The sequence below is a fragment of the Ambystoma mexicanum genome, chromosome 1p, assembly GCF_040938575.1.
Source record: "Ambystoma mexicanum isolate Mex_15411 chromosome 1p, UKY_AmexF1_1, whole genome shotgun sequence".
Lineage (NCBI taxonomy): Eukaryota > Metazoa > Chordata > Amphibia > Caudata > Ambystomatidae > Ambystoma > Ambystoma mexicanum.
Genome location: NC_090921.1, coordinates 1,172,474,443 through 1,172,493,787, shown reverse-complemented (window position 1 = coordinate 1,172,493,787; position 19,345 = coordinate 1,172,474,443). Strand labels below are relative to the sequence as shown.

At 50.4% G+C, this 19,345-nt stretch overlaps 1 protein-coding gene across 3 annotated transcripts in view; it reads left to right on the top strand.

Annotated features, from left to right (window-relative positions):
* ARHGAP33 (Rho GTPase activating protein 33) overlaps positions 1-19,345 on the top strand; it is a 1,138,731-nt gene that overhangs the window by 564,114 nt on the left and 555,272 nt on the right. The gene's annotated exons all lie outside the window — the stretch shown is intronic.

Here is a 19,345-nt window from a genome sequence, read left to right as displayed (position 1 = left end):
AGTGCAGCACATGTGGTAGTCTTCTACCATCAACAGAACCTGAAATGTAGTGATGTCAATCTTGTGACATGATGGCACTGCAAGGGAAAGTGCAGTCATCGTGTGCAAAGTGTTTGCACTGGGTTGTAGGGATGCACTGCACCCCGTACACCCCCCACACGCCCCCCTCCACCCGAGGGGAATGGCAGGGAGACCGTGCATGGCTCTGAATGGCTCACCACAGTACTGTGAAGTAGCAGACAGTGTATGCAGGTGTCAATAGCATCAACTGAGACTACAGCAGATGAGAGGGGGACAGAAAGCAGGACACATGAGGGACCATCACAAGTACATCTATGCAGGCAGAAGACACAACACCAGTCGCCTACAAGCAGGGTGGCTGCAGGGTGGCTGTAACAGAGGGAGTCCGTAACAGAGGGAGGCCTGTGACACAGACAAGGGCACCGTAAACATGTGCATGATGAAGTGACCCTGAGTGAGCATGGCATGGATGAGCAAATACCATGAGACGGATAAAATACTGGAGATGTGGTACAATGAGTAGCCTGCCACGGACCCTTTGCAGGAGTGCAATGGTCCATGAATGATCACTCATGTGCATTCCGAGTCTGTGCCATCTGCATGGTCCAAATGAGACACCCTGCATCAAGGACAAAGGATGTACCCCGCAACACAGGTATGGCAGGGTTGCACAGGGAAGTGTGCCTGTACACAGGAAAGGGGAACTGTTACGCTCACCTGGCTCCCACAGAGGCGTCGATCTGAACTGGACAGCTGCGGTCTCCACCAATGTGACGCGTAGGGCCGAGATGACGGACTGGAGTGGCCCACCTAGCTTCGTTTGCTTGGCCCGTAGGAATATTCTTCTGCAAATGGAGAAAGGGAATTAACCACCCGTGGAGTTGAGCGTAAATCCCCCCCACCCCGCTGTTCTCCCCACAGATCACCTTTGATGTCCCCTTCTATAGTCTCACCTGATGGTTTGAAAAGATGAGCTCTCCATCCTGCATTGAGCGCAGGGGCACGTTGATAACCAGTTGCTTCACTGGCTCGAAGGAATTGGTGAGTTCCAGAACAATATTGACTCCGAAAAGTATGTAGTTTGTAAGAGTTCACATGTCTGACTTTCACTCTTGTCCGATTCCTTGCAGTTTGCAGCTTGACCCCAGCGAAGAGTTCCTCGTGGTAGCTGACGAAGTTCAGGTAAGGATTTCGCTTATCCTACACAGTTCAATCAAATAAGGCCAGAATGTAACCTGTGGCTTGCTCCCTTATTCAGGTGTGGAGAGAAAATATGAAGTTCGGGGAATAATGCCTCCGGCGGTAAAATTAGGTAAGTCTATTGTGGTGAGAAGAGTTCCCCTTGTTTGTCCCTTCGTCTCACCTTGTTGTCCTTCTGTTCCCCTTAGGGGCTGGGGTACGGCGAGGATGCAATGGAGACTGCGCCGACCTGTGAAGAGGAATAGTACCCCGGCGGTAATCGGGTAAGTCTATGGGGGTAGTTACTATTGCCTCTGTTTATTCCTTTGGCTCACCTTTGCTGTTCATGTGTTCCCCTTAGGTGCCAGAGTGCGGCGGGAACGTGCAGAAGGATGCAGTGGATCGTGAGGATGCTGCGAAGGCCGGTGAGTTCAGCGCGGCGCTGCAGCAGGCGAGGCGGCGCACGTAAAATGCTTCTTTCTTCCAGCTCGAAGGCGCGGTGGATCTGGAATTCAGGTAAGGATCGAAGGTTTTGCTCTTATTCTAACCTCTTCTCCTTCTGTTCCTCCCTTTTCTAGGAGCTGCAGACTCGAGGCAGGCGTGGCAGAAGACTGGATGCAGGCTTGCAGACACGGGATGCAGAATAACGCGAAACGTGTGTTGCTCTTCGGGCGTGGTTTAAATAGCCTCCAAAGTAGTCCCAGGTAAGTATTCCTCCCCAGCCCTGCCCGAGTAAAAAATAGTCCCTAGGTAAAATAGTCCCAGCTCTGCAGCATGGTCTGCATCAGGTAAGCTTGCAGCATGGTCTGCATCAGGTAAATTCTACTCTATGAGCCTGCGCCTATGGCGCCAGGACTGACTCTCCATATGAGCCTGGCGCCATAGGCGCCAGGACCGCACCCAAACAGCCCCTAGCAGGCGTTTTTGGGCTTGCTCAAAATAACTTGATACCTGCTTCCGGGGTTGCTGGACCTGGTCTGGTTCCCCAGGGGTAGGCATCATGACAGGAACAGCCCATAGCAGTAGTCCAACACGGAAATCATCAGTACCATGATGACCGTGAACTGCAGGGTGGTGGAGAGGAGGAGTAGCTTGCAGGGTGACCCCATATAGCCGTCAGTCATGTGACGACATAGGCTGAGTGTTGGCTGGAACTACACCATAGGCTACATGCAAATATGTCAGTGAGCATGTACATGGACAAGAGAGGCTGCTGAGAGACTTGCATGTAAGTAGGGTGCATGTGTGGTGATGAGGGCTGCCCCTGTGTGCAGCACATATCCTGCATGCAGACTGCATGATGACAAGCACGCATCAGTAAAGCATTGCATGTGTCACACATGGCACTTATTAATACATAGCCTGAACTGGCCCTCAATCACAACACATCACACAAGCAAAACACACATGGGCTGGTCACACAGCATCAAGACTCACCAGACGTTGCATCATAATCCTGCATCCCTCCCACTCCCTGATCAATGAACTATGCAGCGATTTCCTCGTGCGGATTGAGTTCATCCTCCTCTGGTGGAGGCCCACTGCCAGTCGCCAGAGTCGGGGAGTAATTGGAGGCCCGCTTTTGTTTTGCACAGCGTCGGAGGTCAGTCCAACGCTTGTAGCATTCCTGAGCTGTGCGCCTCTCATATCCCTTTGTATTCACACCATCCGCAATTAACTGCCAGTGGACCTGACGCTGGGCAGGCATAGAATGGCAACCTGCACCCACCAGCAAGGAAGTGCAGCTCCTCTATATTGAAGGGCTTCTTCCTTGCCGTGCCAGAGGCAGATGCCGTGTCTGGGGTCCGAGCCTCATGCGCAGAAGCACACTTCCTCATCTTGGCTGGTTGTGCGGACCCTGAGGGGCAAATGCTACTCTGGTCAGTTGGGGCAGTGGCGATGGTGGACTGGCCAGTGGGAGTAGGATTTGGCATGAGGACGGAAGGCCTGGATAGTGTGATTGGCTGCTGGGTGCTGTTGCCAGGACCCAGCAGCACAACTGCCTCAGTGCCAAGGGCTGTGACCGACACAGTTCTGGCTGGCAGACTCACTGCCGGGGTGGTGTTGGCTGCGTCTGCCCATGCAGCTCCCACCACCTGGCTGCTTGGGGCAGCAGATGTCAAAACTGCCCAGAAACATGTGCCTTGGTCACAGTTACCTTGGGCACACGTGGCGTTTCCCTTCCTGCCCTGAAAATGTGCCTGGGAGTCCTGTGGCAAGGCAGCCTGCGCTGGCTGACCCCGAGCATGGGTGGTGGTTGTCACAGCTGCACCTGCAGCTTCCACCACCTGGTTACCTGTGCCAGCAGATGACATTGCCTGTGGGGTCAGATGTGCGCTGGGGATTACTGCAGCAGCAGCATCTCCCTGAGGCACTGGGGTTGGTGGCATGGCTGTCCCAGCAAGTTGCTGGACATCCTGCCCCGGTGGTACACCCTGGCCACGTCCCCCTCCACATCCACCTTGGCCTCTGGCCATCCCTGGACTCCTTGGCCACCCCGGCCACGTGCCCCAACACACCCAGCCTTGGAGGTCGCCCAGCTTTGCCACCATTCCCTTTTGGTGTACCCACAACCATGGCACAGATGGTATGTAGCCAATGGGAGGTGCACACAACAATTGTCCTGGGCAATTGGGGCAAAGGGGGCAGGGTACGTGATGTCTGTGACCCCTCGTGATAAGACGGGTCATGCAACGCTCAGGCACCCCAAAAAAGGATATTAAACGTGCACGCAACCCGTCTGCCTTGCGTGGAAAAGAAAAACACGCAAACTGCTGGCCCACGCTCACCTTTAACCCGTGCAGAGGGAATCGCCCGCACTCGTAACGTCACTCGTGCGCTTACGAGCTAAGGGCCTTTCCTTGGATTTCACGCAGTCTCACGCTGACATGCTGGTTTTGCACGTGCGGATTCACTCTGCATCAAGCTGGCCATGCGACAACACACTGAAGACCACGCTCCTGCCCAGAAGGCCATTTACTTGCCCCCAAGAGCTCAGGGGAGCCTCCTACGAGCCGTCTGCTGCTGCCTGCCTGCTACCAACGTGCCCTGCTATTTGGTGCTTGCACATCAGCCATCGCCAGGGGTACAGTTGCTGTGACCACCCCTGCTTGAACAGAAGACTCCTGACTGGTGTTCCATCGCTCCACAGCCCAGCCCTAGGACCCAATTGCCCACCCACACCTGCCTCAGGGGTTGCCATGTCCGACACACCACCATCTGGCACCAGTGCCAACCCCCCGGCAGAGAGGCAGAGGGCTGGCAGCTTCAGTGCAAAAGAAGTTGGCATCCTGGTGGAGCAAGTCCTGGGGAATTATGATGCCCTCCTCACACCATCGCGCACCGACAAGGAAGGACGGAGGAGGATCTGGGAGGACATTGTGGGTGCCATCAACGCGGAGGGGGTGGCACCCCGTGACTTGGAACACGCCCTGAAGCGCTGGGAGGACTAAAAGTCCAGGACCCTCAAGAAAGCCAGGCGCCTCTTGGACACAGAGGATGCAGTGGTGCGCCGGGGCCAGCTTACCATCCAGCAGATGAGGGTCCTGGAGAGAATTCGCCCAGTGCTTCACCACCAGGTCCTCGAGATGCAGACCTGTCTGGATCGAGCGGTACGTTCCCATGCATTCTCGTACAACACAGTGCATGTTGCAGTGTGGGAGGAGTCTGCAACTTGGCTGTATGTGTGACACGGTCCATGTATGGATGTGTGTGTGCAGGGGCATGATGGTGCTGCATGTGAGTCCAGTCAGGCGTGTTCCACATGGATGGTGTATGTGTTGTAATGCATAATGTGCAGCAGCATGTGAGAATGCACACTTGTTTGCATGCCTGTGTCTGTACTTGGCCATTTTTGGGGTGTGAGACATGGATGCTGCTGTCACTGTCATGGTCATGCATGGTGTACATGTGCGTGTGTCTGAGTAGTGTGTGTGTGAGACTGGGAAACGCCATGGATGCATGAAACATGCCCATGACGATGTGTGAATTCACTGATGCGGCCTAATTCTCTGTGAATCAAATTTGTCGGGAGGTAGACATGGCCAGATGCATGACTGTCCGGTGGTGTGTATGCGCATGTGACCAGCATGTCCCATGATGCATGTGAGGTTCAGCTCCCCATCGGTTGTTCCAATGGTGCCTTGGACATGGATGCAAATATCTGTTGCATGTGCCATGCCTGTTTCTGCATGTGTGATGTGTGTTGCTTGCACTGACCCATGCGTTTTGAAGGGTGATGATGGAAGTGATGTTTGACAGTGCCACTCATGTGCAATTACTTTGTGTCTAGGAGACTATTGTTCACTGCCCTGATGCTTGTGTTCAATTTCTCCCTGTCTACAGCGGTGATTGGGGAAGAGGGCAGAGACAGTGCTGTGGGGCAGAGTGGCGGGGGTCCCTCCTCCAGCGGGGACGCATGGCCCAGTCACCCTCCCAGGACATGTCATCTTCTGGGAGCGAGGGGACTGGTGCCGCGTCCAGGGCCGGGCCTGCCGAGGGGATGCCCAAGAGGCGGAGGTTGGAAGTGGGCTCCTCGGCAGTGGTAGGGGCAAGTCAGCCCACACAGGGGCTCTCCACAGCGGAACACGGTGCAGAGGCTTCCAGATTGGTGGTGGGTGAGGAGAAGGAGGAGGAGGCCGCATCAGACCCACACATGGGGCCTGCTGCGGTGGTTCCACTGGTGCAAGTGGTGCGGGGCAGGAGGCAGCACAGGTGATACTGAGTCTGCATCACCATGCACCAGCAGGGATGCCCCGTCCCAGGCCCGTCCGCAGGTAGGGGGGAGGCCCACCTCAACTGGCACTACTCTACCTGCGGACGTGGCGATCCGTGACAGGGTTGAGCCCATCCTAATCGGTGTTGCGTTGCGCACACGTAACATTTGTGATGATGTGCGTGTTTCCTGGGGGGACCACGCATGTCATCACGAACAGATGTGTGCCAACGTGGGCCGGCTGGGAGGGCTCATGGTCGGGGGTTTCCTCCATGTGCCGGGCGCTCTTGCGATCCTCTCCTCCTCTTTACTCACTATGCGCCAGTCGTCCTCCAAGCTGTGTTCCAGCCCACATGCCACCAGGGCCCCCTGTGGACCTGCCAAGCCACCATGGCCACGCTGGTGGAAATCCCATCCCAGCCACAGTCTGGAGTCGAAGGTCCAGCAGAGGTGGTCACCCCAGCAACTGGACCCAAGCCAGTAGAGGATGTGCAGGCACCATCAATTAGGGCACGTGCACCACGGCTCCAGGTGTTTCCATCTTCCCGGGGGCAGTCGTGGTTGCAGAGGCAGTTGGCATTGAGGTGGCGGCAGGCTCGACCTGGGAAGCATCAGGCCTTAGGGCCATCCACATCACAGGGGCAGGCATCGGCCGATGGGCAGGAGGACCCTGGACTACGTGTGTCTTCCGTGTGGCAGCGGTTGGGCCAGCAGATAGATGCAGAGCAGCGGCGGGCGGCCAGGGCACGGCTCACGATGGTCAGGGCGGAGAACTCCATGAGCCGGGCATTGAGGCGGCAGCATTCCTTGAGGAGACTGCGTGGCGACGTCCCTGCGAGCCATCGAGGACCGTGCCCAGGCCCGCCTCTGGGACATCAACATGGAGTTCGATGATGCCCTGGCCAAAGGCATTAACATCAAGAAGTGAGCCATACGACTAGCCCGCCACCTTTGTAAATTGTTGTTTCCTTTCTTTTTATTTTTATTTGGAGTTTTTGTACATTGCTCCACTTTCTGTAAATAGTCGGAATTTTTAATGGACCTTTTCACTGGATGTTTGTATTTTTTTGGGATCATGGACCCTTGGAGACTGAACATGTACATAGTTGGATGTTTTGTGGATTTCAATTTTACTTTTTGCCATGACGTAATGGTTTTATTTCTTCTTTCATTGTGGACATGCGGAGGTGCTGAAGGACGATGGACCATGTTTTTATTTTGGATTTTTTTTTTTCCATTGATTTTTTAGAACAATCAACATTGCTCTTCATTCACATTTTCATGCACTTTTTTGGTTCTTAGCCATGTTTCATTTCCATTTCGTGATGTTTATTTATTTTAATACATTTACTTCATGACCAGTGTTGGTGTGGTCTGCTCTCATTTGCTTGGTGCCTGTGTCAGCTATCATTGGATCAGTCATGTGTCACTGCTGTGTGCCTAAGTTGCACATGTCTAGGGGCACTTGCACGTGTGCTTCTGGGATTAACGTCGGGTGGGCCATGTGCTGGGGAGTGTCGACAATAGATAGTCGTGGATTTCCATTGTGGGGGGTTATAATGGTGTTAAATTTGGGTGTGCATCCAATACTGGGGTCTGTTTCTATCAAGGGGCTAGGGGTACATGAGTCGAGGCCTGCTGGCAGGTTGCCGTCATTGGTGGGGGGACATGAGTCGGGGCCTGCTGGCAGGTTGCCATCACGGGTGGGGGTACATGAGTTGGGGCCTGCTGGCAGGTTGCCGTCACTGGTGGGGTGCGGAGGGGACATGAGTTAGGGCCTGCTGGCAGGTTGCCGTCAGTGGTGGGGGGTGGTGGGACATCGGTCGGGGCCTGCTGGCAGGTTGCCGTCAGTGGTGGGGGCGACATGATTCGGGGCCTGCAGGCAGGTTGCTGTCAGTGTAGGGGGGGACATGAGTCGCGGCCTGCTGGCAGGTTGCCGTCAGTGATGGGGGGACATGAGTCGGGGCCTGCTGGCAGGTTGCCATCACTGGTAGGGGGTGGTGGGACATGAGTCGGGGCTTGCCAGCTGGCAGGTTGCCGTCGGTAGTCGGGGGACATGAGTCAGGGCCTGCCTGCTGGAATGTGCACGGGTGATGGGGGGGGTGGGAGGATCCGTTGTGGTGTGGCCTGCCTGCTGGCATGTGCACAAGTGATGGGGGGAGGTCCATTGTGGTGTGGGCTGCCTGCTGGCATGTGCACAGGTGATTGGGGGGGTCCGTCCGTTGTGGTGTGGGCTGTCTGCTGCCATGTGAACGGGTGTTGGGGGGGGTGGTTGTGGCATGGGCTGCTTGCTGGCATGTGCATGGGTGATGGGGGGGGGTCTGTTGTGCCATGGCTGCCTGCTGGCATGTGCACGGGTGATGGGGGGGGGGGGTCCGTTGTGGTGTGGGCTGCCTGCTGGCATGTGCATGGGTGATGGGGGGGGAGGGAAGAAGGTTGTGGTGTGGGCTGCCTGCAGGCATGTGCACGGGTGTTTGCAGGGTCTGTTGTGGCGTGGGCTGCTTGCGAGATGTGTTCACGGGTGATCCGAGCATGCGCTGCCTTTATCACGTGATTTGGCTGGCGCGAGCGGGGTACGCATATTCCGAGGGGTTCGTGAGGTGTTTTACACGAGATTTGGCTGGCGCGAGCGGGGTACGCATATTCTGGGGGTGCGCAAGGAGTTTCACACGCGATTGGGCTGGCGCGAGCGGGGTACGCGTATTCCGAAGGGTGTGCGAGGAAGGTGTACCCTGCTCGCGCCAGCCAAATGGCGTGTAAAACTCCTCGCGCACCCCTCGGAATAAGCATACCCCACTTGCGCCAGCCAAATCGCGTGTAAAACTCCTCGCTCATACATGTATTCCGAGGGGTGCGCGAGGAGTTTTAAACGCGATTTGGCTGGCGCGAGCGGGGTACGCAAGTGTTGGCGCAATTTCGTTGTTGGGGGGCTGTATGATGGTCCACTGGCCTTTGCGCCATATTGTGGATTTGTGCGGCTACTTTTGCCGCAAGGGGCGGTGTTGGGGGCGTAACTAGTGCTGCTGGATGGTCGCTGCGCCAGCTGGATATGGATGGGGAAATCCATGAATACGTGTTGCGTGGAAATGGGATTTAGCACACGTGGCTGGCGCACGCAGGCGCACCTTCCCTCGCTGCGCCAGCCGCGTGCGCTGCTTCTGCACTGAAATCTATGAATTACCCCCTTTGTCTCTTCTGTTGTATACTGGACAGTGAGTAGGACATGGTGTGGAGTTGCAATGGTCCTTCATTGTCTTCCATGGCCCTGCGGTGTTCAACTCAAATTCAGGCCATTGCACATGGTCACCATACATGACATTTGGTCAATATTCAGAAACCTGCAAAAGCAGTTCTTCCCAAGCGACCATCGTTTGACTTCCAGCCTCCCTTGTTTGTGGTGTGGTCTGAGTTGCCCTGTTCTTCTTTTTCCAATGTCTCTATTTCAAGGTATAAACAATACTGTAAACATGGTGGCAAAGTGGTAACTGTACACATCCAAAAGATAACAAGGCAAAGCCATGATTTATTTTAGCAGCCATTATACAACAGACAGTGAATTACTGTTGTATATTTTTATCAATATCCTTGTTTTTTATGCTCTTCGTAACAGTAACTTATCCTGTGTCTGTCTCATGCTACAATAGGACAATGACAATAATGCAAATATAGACTAGCACTGTACTGTGTCGATAGATAACAATACATTTTAAATTTCATTAAGTGACTTTTTTTATCCTCCTTTTAAAAGAAAGGTTTTCACAATCAACTGCAAATTATCAATTGATCCCCATTTAACATTATTTTGACCAGAAAAGTTTAAAAAGAATAATAAATATAGTAAGCATGTCACATTTGTGCTCCTTGCATGGTACTGTGTGATCCTAAAGCAATACTCTATCACTTTCACATTCTGCTGTCAAAGGAATTAATTTCTACTTTAATATGGAGGAATTATGACTCAAGTATAGGACATTTATCAAAATTGGCATACACAGACAACTTTGACGTCCTATAGTCTTTGGTAAAGGACCACCCGAAAAACACAAAATCAATGTACCTGTTCTACTTATGTTCTGTTGTACGGTAGTGATGTTAGAGTTGAAATAAAACTAGACTTCATTGCAACAAGAACAGTTAGGAGAAGTGAAAATTAGACACTATTGAAACAAGTAGAAGGCAAGTTGATATGCGTTGTAATCGTTTGATAGAGCAATACCTTTCACTTGTGCTCTGGTTGCTTTCAACAAGCCTAGAATCCCAACCCATGAATCTATACATATTTGTTCTTCTTGGGTGTACTTGTATGTTCCGTAAAGTAGGCTTCCCATCACAGCAGCCCCTTTGTTGCAAGAAGTGAATAGATGAGTGAACAAAAGAAAACATTTACAATTGATTGATGCTATACATTCAAATCTAAGCATTGTTAGAAACCAGAAGGTGTCTCACCCGCTAGTCCCCAGGGATCTGTCATCCAGGTGGCCGAGACACGGCCATCACTTTTGGATCCAGTTCCTGGGGGTGGACCAGTGAGGGAGGATCACCTGGGTGAGGGATCCTCGGGGGGAGTGGAAGTGGGACACCGGACAGCGAGACGCACTTTCACCTTCCCTGTCCTACCTTTACCCTATCCTACCAGATAGGATATTTAGGAACTCAACCGCCACCGCCCCACCCTTTTCCAACACAAACACTTTCTCATGGACTAACACCCAAGCCGAATACCTGACATGTCCCAATACAATGGTCAGGAAATTACTTATCATTACACACACCTGACTCCCATCACACTTTCCCCACATGGATAAAAGGCGGAGCACAAAAGCACACTCTCAGCAAGACAAAGCACACGAGGAAGAAGCTGTTCAGAGATGGCAGTATAATAAAAGGAGAAAGACGGCAGGACCAAAGGGGGAAGTGCCCTTGACCTTTTCAGAGAAAGACTGTTACTTTCATGAGCCTTCGAGAACAAGAAAGATAAGAACCAGAATCAAAGCTGAAGAAACCTGCATTGTGTGTCTGAGGTACCCGGGGCTCTGCCGCACTGCCAAGGCAGGGAGGGTTGTTTGCCGCTGTGTGTCACGACCACAGCCCCTCGTCCAGGCATTCGGGCCCTCAGGACCACATCACAGTATTCCTGCGGGGCCCCAAGGGCCCAATCATGCTTCCAAAGACTCTCGTGGAGTCAGGCCTGGCGCGTTTGGCGCCAGGCTCGTGTTATTGATAAAGGCCATAATTCCCAGTGGCAATAGCACAACATGAATGCCTCCACATAGTTCAGTTCTAGAACTGAACCATGCGGTCTAGCTCTTTGGGTGTGGTCAGGCTTGAAGATACCTGGGATACTTAGACTATAAAAGCCACACCTGAGTTGCAGAACACGCTTTGCGTTGCTCTGCACTCGCAGCGTGACGTTCACGGAGGTTTGATCTCTGCATTCCGGGCCTGCATCTGTGGAAATAAGAAGCAGAACAGCATTATTCATCCTTACCTGCGAGAATCCAGCGTCTGTTGTTCACTCCAGTATCCTGCCCCTCCAGCATCAAGGCAGACGCTCCCTCTGGAATCAACCTGAAGGAAGGAAAGGAAACGAAAGACGACATTAGTAAGCGTTGCATTTGCATGTAAACCATCGTTCGCAAAAACGCTTACCTGAACAGAAGTCGCGGTTGGCTTATTCGCATTGTGGCCTTCCATCAATCTGCCGCAGACTTACTCGACGGTGGATCCAGACATCTTCCTCTCACTGCTCTGCATCCTTTCGCCAGCCATCATCCGGAACATCACGGTGACCTGTGAAGAAGAACAGGTTAGCACATCATAAAAGCGCACATATCGCCGGGCTTTGCGCAGTCACCTACTATCTCAGGTGCAGCCCCAGCCTGCTCGGTGCCTCCACCATTCCTCTGCGCCTAGGGAGATGAGACATTAACAGGGGCAGTAACAATCAAGGACCAATAAACAAAGCAAAAGACTTACCTGAAGAACTGAGTCGCAGCAGGACTGGACTCGCAGGCCCGCGCCAGTGAAGCAACTAGGCGGCGAAGCGCCCCGACCGCAACGCACCCCTGCACAGAATTGCAGGACGGAGAGCGCACCATATCCGAATCCAAGGTGAGAAAGGCTCTACAGGGAATCTGAGGGTTCACGAGGGAGGGTGGGCCCAGAGAGGAGGAGACTGGGCTAATCCAAACTCCTGTATTCAAGATCAGATCCTTGGCAGAGTGGGAACCCAGGGAAGGAGGATCCGGGTCAAAGGCAGTCCAACCAGATCGGGTGGCGTCCCTGTGGATACCAGGTAAGCGTTACATGTGTTACCGTCCTTGGCTCCTACAACAAAGCAGCGCTGGTGAGTTGGGGAGGCTGATACCAGACTGGCCTGTGTTGAAGCCAAGGTTGCAAGCGGCAACATTGTATAGAGCAAACTGAAGAGAACAGTGTGTGAAGTGTATGTGAAACGTGACGCAAATATAATTAAGACAGCAGATGAGTGACTGAACTCTAAAGCTAAGATTTGATACCGTAAACAGTGTGGTCTGGCACCACGTGGGTGAACAGTCGAAAGTCTGTTCGGTATCCAACGAAAGGTGACAAACGTTAAATAGAAGAAATTGTAAAATCGAAGTGGTCCTGCAATGGGTCAAGCCAAACCCTGTGCACTTTCAAAAGTCTTTGTAAATTGAAGTTGGTCCAAGCCCGGCTGAGGGAGACAAATTGTGTTAAAAGGGGTCTGAGCCCAACTGAGGAAGATCCGGGGTGAACCGTGAGTCACCTGAGAAAGAATATTCCAAAAACATTTAAAAAGAGTATCTGAGCCCAGATGAGGGGGATCCAAAGTGACGAACATTGAGTTAAGGGCATCTGAGCACGACTGAGGCAGAACCGGGGTGAATAGTGAATCACCTGAATTGAGTACTTGTGAAAATCTGAAAGAAGAAAGGAACTGTACTTGTGAAAATCTGAAGGAGGAAAAGAACTGTACTTGTGAAAGAGGAAAATAACGTATTGTTTGTTTTGTCACATCAGGCCCTCTGTAAGAAGAGACTTTGATAGGGAAAGAGACTTGGGCACAGAAATCCCTGATGCTAATGCTTGAACTGTAGCCTCGTGCTAAAGAAGCCAGAGATTGTGCTACGCTCGAGTGAACCGCCTTGTCCCGTGCTGAAAACATGGGGAAGGGAGGCCAACGGCCTGAACCTCCTGACATATTATTTTGTAAACACTTCTTTCTTTTTGCTAACACTGTTTCCCACACTGTTTGTATTTAGATATAAGGATTGGCAATAGGTTTTTTAGTATAGGCCATTTGTATTTTGACACAAAATGACTAGGACAGCGTTTTCTATTATTTCATGGTTGTAGCTTGCTCTCATCCGTAGATTCAGGACTGGATAGGCGTTTATCAAACCCTTTTTGAAGTTCAATAAACACCCTTGAACTGTGGTCACTTGTGTCTGTCTTACTGTCTCTCCATACTGCCTTCCTTGCAGTATGGAGAGAAAATGGACATGGGGTATTGACATAGTTACTTGGACTTCTCGATTTTGATACCCGTCTTCATCAAAGCAACAATACAAATAAGGTGAAATACATGTTCCCCTTCAGAAGTATCTTATGGTCCTGTCATAAAACTAAGGACTGTTTCCTCCAGCACCACAAAAATGAAAATATTGATGATACCCATCAATATTTACAAATTGAAAGAGCTTGTTGAGGGACTTCAAACACATACATTAGTGAAATGCATGATGATGCTAGTAACCCCGAAAGTACAACCGACTTATATCTAAGTACATACCTGTGCACCTTGGGCCATACCTGATGAAACTGTTAACCGAGCGGACGCAATGATATCATTCTTATGAAATGTGATTGAGATCATACAACTAAATTACGTATTGATTAGACGAGCAAATAACTTTTAATCTGGTAGCATGCTACCATGACATAAGACATTAATGTCTGTCATTCACTTTGATACACAAAAAAAGAAACTAATAAACATCTTAAGTCGTGCTGCAGACATCAAAATCATATGACATAACATGCCTTTTTATGTAAGATGAGGAACCAATTTATACATTTTGTAAAAATGTGTGGTATGGGACATTAAATGGGATGTCCACAAAAACCCCAAAGATCTCATGTGAAGCTAAAGAAAAATATTGATGACCATCTCTCACTAATAATGGCATAAATATCCACACAAGACACAAAACAGTACAGTGTCATACCTGTGCGTTCCGAGTTGTTTGCAGCGATGCGTTAAAGATGGAAGTTTTGGTCCTTTTCTTGATCATAGGCACAGTAATGAAAATCTAAAAATCAAGATTTTTGCTTCAAGCTTAATTTTAGTTCGTAATATATTCTACTTTGAACACACAATCAAGTTTTGTTCAATTGAGATGGCAGAATTTTAGTTCAATGAAAACATTTAAAAGTGTAGCTGCTGCCAATATAGTCACACAAACATATGTATAGATAACATTATCGGCTGGTGGCAATATACCCATTATAAAACAGAATTGCATTATAGCATAGAACATAGACAATAACATTATTTGTGATAGAAGAATAGTATTGATCAAGTATCCATACAGAATGTTAAAAAACAAAAAAAATTCCTTTTGATATAGCATATATGGACCGGCCCGCGACTTATCTGTGGATTCAGGTAAAGTACTAGACCTCGCTGTTTGGCCCTGTTGACAATATATGAAATGGGACAAGAGACAGTCTGTGATACATGTGATGAATTTGTCAATGTCATCACTGCTTCCATGGGGGAAGCCTCCCCTTACGTGCCCAGGGTGAGGCAGACGCTTCCTAACCCAAACCCTGGCAGTGGCTTTTTGAGGGAGGATCACATGGGAAGAGACAACTACCATAGCGATGTCATGACTTCATTGGACGAGATGCAGCATCTCCCACATTCCCATGACGAAGACCCTCTAAAACCCAATACCCATGTTAACTGCTTGTTCCCCCTTGTAGAAGAAGTAAAGAAACCTCTTCTATCTTTTTTGGTCAAACGCCCACCTATGACATAAACATACAAAGCTCCACCACAACATCTTTTACTTCTAAAGTACCTTTATGTAAAATCACTGAGAAGGACTATTTAAATACCATGTGTCCAATGATACCTATGAACTGCAACTCCCAGAATTCCCCAAGTACTGAGACGAGGGGGATAGAGGAGTAACAGAAGCTCCAAGAACAATATGCAGTCTAGTTTTTCAGAACCCCTGTGTGCGGGACATTTAAACATGGCGAGTGCACATCAGAACGAGGCAGTGCAGGAGAAGACGTTGGCTCCTGTAAGAGGGCTCAACAACACGAATATCGCTTACCAGTGTGGCAGATCTAAGAAGGCCACCAACACAGAGGGAGAAATGAGGCGCTGGAGACAGAAGTGCTGCGGTGACGGTGGTGGGAGCCGCAAGAGAGGTTCTGGGTGCTCAGCAGATTGACAAGGCAGCGTTCTCCATTCTGGGACCTGCAGAGAAGCAGACGCAAGACCCTATAGCCACAAAGGAAGTCGGAAGAATGTCTGCACACTCCATTATGGAAAGCTGGTAAAAGCAACACGCCGCAGAACCCACAAACCAGACTGGAGACAGCTGGTGAGCGTAACAGAAGCCAGTGGGGACCCAGGGGCGTTCCGGCGACTGCACCAACAGCAATTTAAATGTGATACCAATGTTAACAACAGGAAGATTGTTTGAATGCAATAAAGTACAATACCCAATGAGCGCTGGATGCATGAAATGCAAGTGTGGGGCAAAACCTGAACAAACGTTCCTGCAAACCTATACGCCAAGTCCAGAGCAAAACAGACAATATTGGTGATGCAGAGAGACTGTGAAACGCATGAGAAGCGCTGGCAAAGCAAGACACAAAGCAAATTGAAATACATGCAAACTTTTGACAAGAACAAAAGTCAGGCAATTGAAACCCATTAGAAGTCCTGGCAGGGGAGTATACCAGGCATGTGAAAACCACAAGGGAAGTCCTTGCAGGAGAGCACACAAGGCATTTGATATTGTATAGAGGCTTCAGGCAGTTGGCATTGCAAAAAGAGTCCTGGCAGGGGAGTATACCAGGGGCTTGTCTTTCCCTCCAACGAGAGGGTTCAAAACATGCTGTGCCAGATCCCTCATTATGTAGCCAATCACAAGGTGACTGTACGCAAGGCCATGCGACTGTTAGGAATGATGGCCTCCTCGCATTTATCTAGTCCTACAAGCACGTCTGCACATGCACCCCATGCAAGAGTGTCTCTCGAGCCAATGGTGCCAGGCCAGCGGACAATGGTACGATCTAGTGGTTGTCTCGGCAGCCCTCGTGCTCTCTTTGCAGTGGGGATCAAGGGAAAACCTCTTGCAGGGGAAAGCCGTCACCACCCCAGCAGTAGAAGCCACTCTCATCATAGACGCATCTGACAGGGGGGGGGGGGTCCTCACCTCCATCAGACGGCGCACAGCGTTTGGTCCCCAGCAGTAGCAACCAATCACATAAACCTGTTGGAACTGCTAGCAGTGTTCAAGGCCCTGCAGGCCGTTCAAACACACCTCCAGGGAAAGACAGTCCTAGTCCTCACTGACAGTACCACGGCCATGTATTACTTGGACAAGCAAGGGGGTACACACCCTCCAGGACTATCCAAACTGTCACAGAGCATATGGAAATGGGCCCTCAAACACCAGATGTTCCTCCTGTCACAACACGTTCCAGGGGAACTTAATCTTCTGGCAGACATGCTCAGCAGAGACTTCCCACTACCCGTAGAGTATGAGTGGCGGTTGCACGAGGACATTGTTCTCAACGTCTTCGCAGACTGGGGCTTCCCAGAGATAGACTTGTTCGTGACTCTGGAGGATGCACAATGCCCAGATTACGCCTCCATGTACCTGCAGATCTGCTCCAAGGGGAACGGACTCTGGATAACATGGTCAGGGAAATGTGTCTATGCTCTCCCCCCTCCTCCCCCGACTCCCCTACTCAACAAGATAGTGCACAAGATGAACCAGGAACCAGTCACAATGTTTCTGGTGGCCCCGATGAATGTCAGTCTCCCCTGCAAGGAAGCTGCCATTTCTGTACAACATGCTGTCGCAAGACCGGAGGGAAACACTTCATCCATGCCCGCAAACTCTCAACTAAGCAGCCTGGCTCATGAGGTCATAGAGTTCGGACAACTCCCTCAGAGGTGTATGGCCATACTTACAGATGCACGAAAACCTAACACCAGACATTACTACTCCAGCAAATGGAAACGCTTTGTCATCTGGTGCAATGCCAAGAGCATCAATCATATTGATGCACACCAACACATATTGTCCTGGCTTCTAGTTGTGCTTTTCTCATTTTAAACGCAGCTCTTCAAGACCCAGCATGCAAAGAAAAAGAAACATGACTGGATCAACGTCTCCTGAATGGCATGGGAAATGTTAACTTGGGGTTGGCATGAGGGGAAGGCAGGAAGAGTTAACTGTCCTCCTCAATGGCTGGGCTCCTCATTCTATCATGCTGGAGTCCTTTATCTCATTTTGTAGCCTTACCGGCGCCCAACCCCATCCCTTTGGCTTTAAGCCTCAACCTATGCGAGTCTGGTGGTTGAGATTGGGCACCGGAATGGGTTTGGCTAATGAGTTGACCACATTGGCAGTGTTGTTAACTTGTTCCCCTGTGAGATACCTGTGTGAAGGGATGTGGAGCCCTCTGGCTGGGATCCTGTGGCCCTGCCTTTTGGACTCTACTCCAGTGATCCCTCTCAATTACCTTTGTTGGCTTGGGTTGATGGAAGTTGTATTGCAAACATATGGCGATCCAAACGTTGCAGACACCTGTCCTGTGGCATACAATCGGAGTGTGGGAGTGTGCATTTCCGTGTATCTATGGTGTGATAATTTCTTATGTATAGTAGTCTTAACACTAAAATAATGTTTATACCTTCATTTTGCAACGATTTCTGTTTGGTGGTTAGCCTAAATCGTTTTGCTTAGTCGACATGTTTCTTCTGTCTATCTATTGTAGTTAGAAACTTTAAGGTCTCGTTACAGGTTGCACTCTTTTTTTTCTTTAACAGTGGGGTGTTGGGCACTTTACCTCCAAGGTCCAATATATGGCGCCTATCCATTGAATCGCTTTCTTAATGGCTCTAGGAACGTTTGCTTCTTTATTCGTCTCACTCAGTGGAGACACACCCTGCCAATGGTGACAAAGCCCAGGATCCGTCCACCTAAACACTTGTTGATTTTTAGAAGCCCCAGAGCACTTTCTTGAACCTGGAATCAGTGCTTTAAGTGGGAGGAAGAATCGAAGAGGAGCTCAGTTAGGGGGCGTGGCCTAAGGATGGCTAGTTGGGTGGTGGGGCGGATAATTGCATGTCTCACAAGCAGTGGGAGCCAAGCAGGAGGGGTGGCGAGCACTGCTATCAACCTTTTGGTACGTCCCGTCTCTCCTTTTTGTTTCTTAATCCAAGTCTCAGACCCCACTGGTAGGCTTCCTGTAGGGGTCGGAGCCTGTGATTAAGAAACAGAAGAAGCAGGATGCACCAACAAGAATGATGACAGTCTGCCCTGCCTCTACTTGTGTTTCTTCGTCAGTGGCAGCAGTTGCCTCAAGCAGCCCTTTAACTCAAGTTAGCTGCATGCGGGCTCACCGCCTCTGATTTAAGAAACAAAAGAAGAGGCAGGGGCTTTGTTATAATACTTTTTGCCCCTGCCTCTACTTTTTTCCTAATCGGATGTGCGAACTTCCGCAGGCAGCCCCTTAATCAGAAAGCTGTTTGAGTGAAAAGGTTGCCTGAGATGGTTGGCATTTGTAGGGCTACTCTGGCTAGCCCCGCCCCAAAGTTCTGCCTTGGACAGTTGTTGGCATCAAAAGGCCACGCTGGTGGCATATGCTACATTGTATAAATAACACTTAACACAGCACTGATGGAAAGCAGGCAGCAGTGGTCTTTCAGCACTGAATATATAAAGCAATGGACAGAAGCAGTGAAAGCTTCCCTGCTATGCACAGAAGAGGTACAGTGCTAACTCACTTTGGCAGACTCATCATACAGAACACCTACCACATGGCTATTGCATGCTTTGGTTCCTTAGAACATGTCATTGACCCGGTTACTATGAAAATATTTGCTGTTGTATGATGACATTGCCAGCGTGAGCATTAATACATTGGGTGGCCTTGAGGGTCCTGCGATGAGCAGTAAGTGACTGTACCTTTTGTGAAACAGAAGCAGGTGGCTGCTATTGGCCAGCAGGCGTGGGGAAGTCTGGATATTTCCTTCCCAACTAAAATACCGTAGGTGCTATTTAGTCTCCAGCGGTTTGTTTTGACGTTATGAATTCTGTGACTAGCTTTAAGAGCTATTGTCTTGGTTAACCTTATTTTGACACATCTATTAGCAGCACATTACAAGCT